Below are 9,950 nucleotides of genomic sequence, written 5' to 3' on the forward strand. Positions count from 1 at the left end.
GTCCTCTCTTCACTCCTAGCCATTCCTCTTTGCTTCAACCTTTCTCCAAGCTTTCTTCACCTATCATTAATCAACCAAACACATCAAAGCTATGCTCAAAATCATGAGATATTCATTCTTTCATAATATGTGACAATTTTAGCATAAAACCTCATGAAATAGCATGAATTCATACATGGTTGATTAAATCAAAGGAAACATGAAAATCTACCCAATTGGCTTGCTTATGGCTCAAGAAAGTGCATAATTCAATTAAAAACAAAAGAAAAAGGCTAGTTAAAATAGGCTAAGATGACTTGTGATCACAACACCAAACTTAAAGCTTGCTTGTCCCCAAGCAAGAAAAGAATCATGCAATAAAGATTGACAATCCAAGGCAAGAAGAATAGCAACTCAATGTTCATGGTAAGCTAGTTTTCTAAGCATACTACAATCACAAAAGAAATGTAAATGATTGATGCTTCCATCTAGCTCAATTTATGAAATCTTTTTCTTATATTTCTTCCTTGAAACAAGCTTTTGATTTTCTTATTAGCTTCTCCTTTTTGGGTGCTTTGCCCCATGAGTTGATAACAAAGCTACGACTTCTAAATGCTTTGTTTTCAAGTATTACCACTTGATACATAAGCACCACAAGCATTTGATTAGAGGACTTCATTAAGCTCATTTTTCTTTTCTTTTCTTGACTCTCTAATCATTGATGCTCAGAGCCTTGAGCTTTGAGGGAGTGCTTTTGCACTTTGAGCCTAACCTTGACTTCTAAGTGTTTTGTTTTCAAGCATTTGGCTTGATACATAAACACCACAAGTACTTAACAATTGAATTGCCATTGGTACTCAGAGCCTTCAGCTTTCTCATTCTTTCCCTTTTTCTTTTCTTGCTTTATTTTGCATTTGCTTCTTCAAGGTTTTCATGATTTTAAAAGATTTCACAAAATGTCCTAGATGAAAACTTCAATTAAATAAAATCTAATGCAATTAAGCAACAATCAAACATACTAGCTTACCAATACTTTTATGCACATGCTAAAATCTTCTTTAATGCCTTGTTTGTTTATGATCGTGATACTTTTGTTGCTTTTGAATTCACAAAACTCAAGTTGGAAATCATAATGACATAGCACCATGTTGCAATTTAGAAATCAAACTATGCCTTTTCATACACACATGCATACAGAGAAGGTAAAGACAATCATGCAGTTCATAGTGCTTGAAACAATTGAGAGGAAAAGGAACTTTACAACCTTGTAGTTCATCTTCTCTATTGTTGTCATTTTCCTCCCATTCTCCTCCTTCCCATACCAAACTCAGAATGCTTGCTCATCCTCAAGCAACTATTAGAACCGTGGCTATGGGGCTAAGATGGATCATGAATGTCTTACACAAGGAATGTTAGTAATACATGTGTTTCAAGCAAGCAAAATTAAAGATAATAATCAAGGCACAAGAGACAGAGACATTGTGATTGCAAACTTAAGAAGGTGAGCATAATACTTTGCATAAAAGATAAGTGGCACACCAAACTTAATGTGACACTTTCGCTTGGAATCAATGCAAGTATCCAGTAAAGATTTGAAGCAAATTGTGTTGCATAGCAACACCAAACTTAGAATGCAATCCTATGTCGATTTATTTGAACTAAAACTAAACAAAAGAAACTGTTATATGTTAAGTACAATCACCAAATGAAGAGTCTGTTATGAATAAGGATGTCTTGGTGATGTATTAACAAAAACAGTTAATGAAGGAAAGCATTAAAAACAAGTAAATAAATGAAACAAAGGGAAAACAAAAATTATCCAACTAAGAAGAAAAATAACACTGTAAAAGGCAATATGATTATGCAGACAAGTGATGTTGCTGGATTGATTTGCATAGAAAAATAGGTGGCACACCAAACTTAGAATCTTGGTGTGTCATTTTCATGTAAAATTGATGCAATCATCCATGAAGATGGAAAACAGTTTGTTGCAGGGCAACACCAAACTTAGAATGTAACCATATGCCAATTTATTGAAATTTGAACAAAGCAAGGAAAAGAAATGTACCTACTGTTGACATGTTGTTTACTTTCTTCCTCTTCTTCCAATTTGTTAAGAGGAATGACTTTAAGAGAGGAGAAGATTCAGCTATTGCCCCCTGTCTTGGTTTCCTCTCAGCAAGCTTTTTGTTGTACATGGCTTGATTGAGCTTGCCTGCTATTGGTCCAGGGGTTGGATTGCGTGTGGTTGACCTCCTCTTGAATGTTGTCCTTGGTAGTTTGGTCACAATCCTCTTCTTGGTGCTTTTGTCAATTGCCTTCACTTCTTTGAATCCATGTTTTGGTGGTTGTGTGATTGTTGGAGTTTTGTATTCATCCAGAGCCTTTTGTATTGGTGGTTCCATGAACTCCTCCTTTATGTACTTCTCTGCCTCACTTGAGTTTGGAATGACTACTTTACTTTCTTGCTCCTCCACTTCCTCTTTTATATCCATCAATTGGCCTTCATTTTTCTTGCTCAGTGGTTCTAAGCTCCTCCTTATTTTCTCTACTTCTTCATTCATATTTTTGAAGAAAGCTTCTTGCCTTTTCTCGGATATTTGTGCTTCTTTCGCATATTTTTCGAACTTGGACTCAAGCTCTGAAAGCCTTGAGTGGTTCATGGAAGTTTGTGTGGGTGGTGAGTTTTGAAAGGGGCTTTCGGTTGAAGTATGGTCAAGTGATGATATCTTTGGATGATTATCATATGGAGCACTAGAATTCCCTTCCCAGCCACCATTAGAATCATGACTTGCATTATTTTGTGGTGGAAAGAAATATCCCATATGATTTTCTTTCTCATCTTGTGGTTCTGAAGCATAGCTCCATGAATTGGAGTGCCCAGAATTTGAAGTTTCTTGGTGATATCCCCAGCCATCATTAGAGATTGGTGATGGTGGGTGATATCCCATAAAATTTTGTTTGACCAAATGATGAGTTGAACTCCATTTGTATTTTGCAAACATCAATGAAAATTGAAATTACTCATATCAGAGATGAGAATTTCTTAGTGAGGCAAAAACTCAAACACCTTGGTTTCACTTTGAAACAGAAAACAAAAATAAAGAAAATGCTTGATCTATACTTCTCACCCACTTAATCATTGTTGATCTAATCAATCCCCGGCAACGGCGCCAAAAACTTGATGGGATATTTTGATGAGAAACGAATTTCTCACAAAACACCACAAAACTAACCGGCAAGTGCACCGGGTCGCATCAAGTAATAAAAACTCACGGGAGTGAGGTCGATCCCACAGGGATTGATGGATCAAGCAATTTTAGTGGGTGATTAGTTTAGTCAAGCTAACATTGAGTGGTTGGGTGAAATTTTGAGAGCAGAATGTAAAACGCAGAGAATTTAAAGTTGCAGAAAATAAATGTGCAGAAACTTAAAGTGCAAGAAAAGTAAATTGCAGAAACTTAAATTGCAAGAAATGTAAATTGCATTAAATGTAAAGGGAATTGGGAATTGGATTTGCAGAAATTAAACAAGGAAAAGTTAAATTGCAACAAGCAGAGAAGTAAAAGATGGATTTGATTGATTCGGAACCAAAACAGAAATGTAAATAAACATGAAAAGCAATAAACAGAGAATGTAAAATTGGAATTAAGATCTCAGGACCCAAGAGACTAGATAACCAAGTCTAGATCTCAATGCCTTCCTAGATCCAACAAGAACAATTGCAAGAGAAATTAAAGAAAAGTAAATTGCAGAAGCCAAGAGAAGGTGAAGTAGTAAACAGGAATGGAAATTCAATTGTGCAGAGAAAGTAAACAAGAAAATTCTCAAGGTGAGATTGAAACAGAATTTCTTCAATTCTCAACCCAAGATTCAAAACGAAATTGAAAACTAAGAGAGAGCTCTCAAATCCTAATGCTCCCTAGTGGAGCCAGCCTCCTCACAAATATGAAAATGATGCCTTATATAGGCTTTACAAAATGGAAATGAAAATGAAATTAAAAACAAATTACAATTAAATGAAATTCCTATTTTATCTATTTCTTGTGCCTTTGAGTGATGTCAATTGGGCCTTTGCTCTTGATGGAATTGGGTTGAAAGAGGCCTTGGTTGATTGCTCTTGAAGTTTGAAGAAGAACCAAAGTGAACCAATTGAACCGGGTTTGAGGTTAGCCAAAGTGGGACCTAAAGTTTGAGCCAAAGTTAGGGCCAACTTTTCACATCAGCAAACACAATCTGCTGGTATGGACGTTGGTGCCAACGTTAGGGGTCTAACTTTGACCCTAACGTTGGCCTCCCTTATGCACATTTATGGCGCCAACTTTGTCCTCTTGTCATGTTGCCAATTTTATGCCCAATATAGACTATCATATATGGTTGGAATGCTCTGAATGTCAGCTTTCTAACCCACTTGGAATCACTTCAATTGGACATCTACAACTCAAGTTATGATCATTTGAAGAGGGCATGGTCGCTGGCTTTGGTGTGCAGCGTTTGAGGTAACGTTAGCCCTCAAACGTTGGCGAAAACGCCAGTTCTGGAGGCTCAAATGTATTGTCCACCCCATACTATTATACATTGTTGGAAAGCCCTGGATGTCTACTTTCCATTGCCGTTGGGAGCACATCATTTGGAGCTCTACAGCTCGAGTTATACTCCGTTGAAGGTGCAGAGGTCAGTTGGCCTCACTGCAGGTTGTCACCATGTTCGTTTATGCACATTGCGGGGCAGTTTTCTCCCTTAATTTTAGTGTCCACCATGCAGTGCCATATATTCTTGGAAAGCTCTTGATTCCTACTTTCCAATGCTTCTTGAATCACCTCATTTGGAGCTCTGTAGCTCAAGTTATTCTTGTTGGAAGTATACCCCTTCAAGCTGTTGTGGTGTGTGGCGCCAACGTTAGGGTCAAAGTTAGACCCCTAACGTTGGCGCAAACGTTGGATGGCCAGGGAGATCTTCTCAAGTTCCAACGTTAGCCTCCAAGTTAGGGGGCTAACGTTGGGGCTAACGTTGGCCTCCCTTTGTAATTCATGTGCCAACGTTAGCCTCCAAGTTAGGGGGCTAACCTTGGCGCAAACGTTGGTGGCCCAGGGAGGAATTCAAGTTCCAACGTTAGCCTCCAAGTTAGGGGGCTAACGTTGGGGCTAACTTCATGCCTCCTGGTTCAATTTCACTTATACCATTGTCCTCTCTTCACTCCTAGCCATTCCTCTTTGCTTCAACCTTTCTCCAAGCTTTCTTCACCTATCATTAATCAACCAAACACATCAAAGCTATGCTCAAAATCATGAGATATTCATTCTTTCATAATATGTGACAATTTTAGCATAAAACCTCATGAAATAGCATGAATTCATACATGGTTGATTAAATCAAAGGAAACATGAAAATCTACCCAATTGGCTTGCTTATGGCTCAAGAAAGTGCATAATTCAATTAAAAACAAAAGAAAAAGGCTAGTTAAAATAGGCTAAGATGACTTGTCATCAGTTAGATTTTTGGTATGTGGAATTGTTATGTTGGTTGTGGTTGTAAGGTTTGTGGTTTTGTGGTTGGGTTTGTTGGTTCCCCCACCCAAAGTTTGGGTGGTTTTTCCATCCTGGGTTGTAAGTGTTGGAATGTGGATCATATGATTGCCTTTGTTGGTTTCCCACATAGTTGGCCTCTTCCCAATCACCTCCTTCAATGCTTACTTCCTCTTGATCTTGTGTGTGTATTGCAGCCACTTGCTTTGTTTCTAATTTCCTGGTGAGCTCTGCTAGTTGCTTGGCAAACACCTTGTTTTGGGCTAAAATTGTATCAACATGGTTCAGCTCCATGACTCCCTTAGTGTTGTGTCTCTCTGAAGCATAGTAGTACTCATTCTCAGCCACTGTCTCAATCACTTCAATGGCTTCTTCCACAGTCTTTTTCCTGTTCAATGAACCTCCTGATGAATGGTCTACAGCCTTCCTTGATTCATAAGAAAGTCCATCATAGAAAATATGCAGTTGCACCCAGTCATGGAACATGTCTGGTGGGCATTTCCTTGTCAAATCCTTGAATCTCTCCCATGCCTCGTAGAGAGTTTCACCATCTTGTTGTCTAAAAGTCTGAACCTCAGATCGAAGCCTATTGACCTTTTGTGGGGGGTAGAAACGTGCCAGAAACTTGCTTTCCACCTCATCCCAGGTTGTTAGGCTCCCCCTTGGGAATGATTCCAGCCACTTAGCTGCCTTGTCCCAAAGTGAAAATGGGAACAAGAGCAGTTTATAGGTATCTTCCTGGACTCCATTGGACTTTACAGTGTCGCAAATTCTCAGGAATTTTGTGAGATGTTGGTTTGGATCTTCATTAGCACTCCCACCAAATGAACAATGATCCTCCACAAGTGATATTAGCTGTGGTTTGAGTTCAAAATTGTTGGCCTGAATGGGTGGTTTCTGAATGCTGCTACCACAATTCCCAGAGGTTGGGTTTATGTATGAACCAAGAACCCTCCTCTCAGGAATGGCATTGTTTCCATCAGCCCTCTCATGGTTGTGAACTTCTCTATCCATGTTGAGATCTAAAGCTTCCTCAAAATTGTCCTCAGATTCTCCTTCAGATTCCTCTTCTCTCAGTACTCTCTTCCCTCTTGCTTCCCTTCTAAGTCTATGAAGGGTCCTCTCTGGTTCGGTATATGGAGGAGTTGATGTCTCTCCTCTCCTACCTGTCATACAAGAACACAGCACAGGCAACAAACAAGTGAAATACTCTTGGTTAATGGAAGAGTATGGTTAGAGCAGTTGAGGAATTAATTCAAATAGTTAGTGAGTCAGTGAGTTAGTTGCTTGAAATTAAAGGCATAAAGAAAGAAAACAAGTAACAGAGTGCAGAAGTTAAAATTCAACAAGTAACTTGAACTAAATTATCAAAACAAAAAAAAAAAATAAATGCTCAATCTAGTTAACTTCCAATTTGAGAATTGTCAATCGAAAACCAATCCCCGGCAACGGCGCCATAAACTTGATGTTGCATAAACTTGATATGCTACGATTTAGGAAATTGCACGATCGGCAAAATTCCTTCCGGCAAGTGCACCGGTTATCGTCAAGTAAAAACTCACAATAGAGTGAGGTCGAATCCCACAAGGATTGGTTGAGTGAGCAATTCGGATTAGAAGTATGTTCTAGTTGAGCGGAATCAAGATTTAGATGAGAATTGCGGAATGTAAAATTGCATGAATTAAAGAGCGAGAATCTAAATTGCTGAAATTAAAAGGGATGGGGTGATTGCATGAATTTAATTGCAGAATGTAAAGAGAAAGTGGTAAATCAGGAATGGGGAGTTCATTGGGTGTTAGGAGATATTGAGATCTCCGAATCAAAACAACTTTTATCCCTTCCTCAACCAATGCATTCATTGAATTTTGCTTGGCAATCTTATATGATTGGATCCCAATCCCTTGGCTCACCAATTCTCTCTAAAAACAAACAAATTCCCAATCCCTTGGTTTAAATGTTCATAAGAAGAGATGATGCTCGATCACTGATTATACCACACAGTTTCATGAACCACAATTTGGTAGGATTACATGTCACAATATCCATCCAAACCCCAATCCAATTCACTGTGAGAAAGCTTCTCTAGCATGAATCCTCCATTCCTTTCCCAAGGTTCCGAAGGATTCCAATTATGGGTAGTTTCTTTCCCAAGACAACTACCCAATGGAATTAGATCGAGAAGCTTTCTAACAAAATTCAAGAGAAAAGATTGAAGAAGAAGATAAAACTATTATTGATTCATTGAATTACAATAGAGCTCCCTAACCCAATGAAAGGGGTTTAGTGAGTCATAGCTCTGAATTCAATTACAAAACTAAAAGAAAATGATCCAAAGTTCTCCGTGTAAAAGTTCCCCCAAAAGTCCCCTAACTAACTTAAATTCTATCCTATTTATACACTTTCTAAATTGAGCTCTTGTTGTGTTTCTTGGGCTTTGAGGCCTTTCCCTAATTTCCTTTTGCTTTGGGTTTATGGTCCATAATCCTGATGAGGCTGTGATCCAATTCTGTAATATTCATTGAGCAAACTTAGTGATAAACAAGTAATGACACAAGACTCAACAAATTGAAGCTCCAGACTTATCAATTCTTCAGGCCCAATCCCATAAACCATGATATTCAATTGGGTTTCATACCATAATACGTTTAAGTTAATGTTTGTGCTCAAATGCTAACTTAAACTTCAATATATTTGGCCCAGAAACCCCTTTCAAAAAGTGGCGTTTAAGTTGAAGTTTAAGTTTCAGTTTAAGGTTAAACTGAAACTTAAACGTGGAAATGGAAGAAAGCAACCCAGGAGTGTGAAATGTCGAACACGTTTAAGCTTCAGTTTAAGGTTAAACTGAAGCTTAAACGTGGAAAGGAAGAAAGCAACCCTGGAGGAGCAATTGGGTCGAACACGTTTAAGCTTCAGTTTAAGGTTAAACTGAAGCTTAAACGTGGAAATGAGAAAGCAACCCTGGAGGAGAGAAATAGTCGAACACGTTTAAGCTTCAGTTTAAGGTTAAACTGAAGCTTAAACGTGGAAATGAGAAAGCAACCCTGGAGGAGAAAAATAGTCGAACACGTTTTAGCTCCAGTTTAAGGTTAAACTGGAGCTTAAACGTGGAAATGCTCCTGGTGCCTTTCTTACTTCTGGCGTTTAACCTCCAGTTTAAGGTTAAACTGGAGGTTAAACGTGGAAATGCTTCCTAGTGAGAAATTGTGTCGAACACGTTTAAGCTCCAGTTTAAGGTTAAACTGGAGCTTAAACGTGGAGATGCTCCCTTGGTGAAATTCTCATTCTGGCGTTTAACTTCCAGTTTAAGGTTAAACTGGAGGTTAAACGCCAGTTCCAGCATTTCTTAGCCTTCATGATTCTGGCGTTTAAGCTCCAGTTTAGGCTTAAACTGGAACTTAAACGCCATTTCCAGCATTATATGGCTTGGTAGTTTAAGTTCCAGTTTAAGCTTAAACTGGAACTTAAACTCCACATGTGATATTCAAGCTTCCTTCATTGATTTTGTTGCTTCCTTGCCTAGCCTCTTCTTCCCTGAAATCATCCAAACAATTGCATCAAAGTCTTGCAAAATTTCATGAGAAATCTTCCATTCATAGCATTCAAGTAATATAACTAAAAACTCATGGAATTTGCATCAAAATCATACTGTTTGGATGGTTCATTGCTTTGTTATTCATTTAACCATTCTTGGTTACTTTAAGCTCAAGAAAATGCATAAAACAACTAAAACTAACAGAAAAATGCTAGTGAAACTAGCCTAAGATGCCTTGGCATCAATTGTTAATTAATTCCTCTAATTGACTGGAATTCCACTAACTCTAGTCTTTCCTTAGGAGTTGGCTAGGACTTGGAAATCTAACTAATTAGTCCACTTGACTTTCCCTTGCTTTTGTAAAGGTTTACTAAGTGGGGTTAAACTCAATTCTCATAAGAGTAACTAGAATAGGACTTCTGAATTTTCATACCTTGCCAAGAGTTTTATTAGATATTAATCTATTAATTCCTGCAATTTATTTTCCTTGTTCAAACCCTTCAAAACCCAAAAACACTGTTTTCCATAACTAATAATAAGAACACCTCCCTGCAATTCCTTGAGAAGACGACCCGAGGTTTGAATACTTCAGTTTATAAAATCTATTGGGTTTATTACTTGTGACAACCAAAATGTTTGTAAGAAAGGACTTTTGTTGGTTTAGAAGCTATACCTGCAACGAGAATTTATCTGTAAATTTCTAGACCATGCAAAAGTTCTCTCTTCAAAAAGCATCAAAAATGGGGTAGAAGACAAATAAGAAGCTGGACGTGTGAAACTGGCGTGACACTTGAAGCAAACGCCACAAAAACCCACTGGTGTGGCACGCCAGGAGCTGGGCATGGCACGCCAGTACTAAAGTCCAGAGAAGGAATTCAAAGCGTGCATATGGGCATGGCATGCCAGAGACTAGG

At 38.3% G+C, this 9,950-nt stretch overlaps 1 non-coding gene across 1 annotated transcript; it reads left to right on the forward strand.

The window, feature by feature from the left end:
* The first annotated feature begins 5,988 nt into the window (after window positions 1–5,988).
* Window positions 5,989–6,092, forward strand: LOC148574640 (small nucleolar RNA R71). The gene has a single exon (XR_015906173.1). It is a non-coding gene; the product is annotated as a small nucleolar RNA R71 (small nucleolar RNA).
* The last annotated feature ends 3,858 nt before the right edge of the window (window positions 6,093–9,950 follow it).

Source organism: Arachis ipaensis, chromosome B2 (assembly GCF_059453495.1).
Source record: "Arachis ipaensis isolate K30076 ecotype BB chromosome B2, ASM5945349v1, whole genome shotgun sequence".
Taxonomy (NCBI): domain Eukaryota; kingdom Viridiplantae; phylum Streptophyta; class Magnoliopsida; order Fabales; family Fabaceae; genus Arachis; species Arachis ipaensis.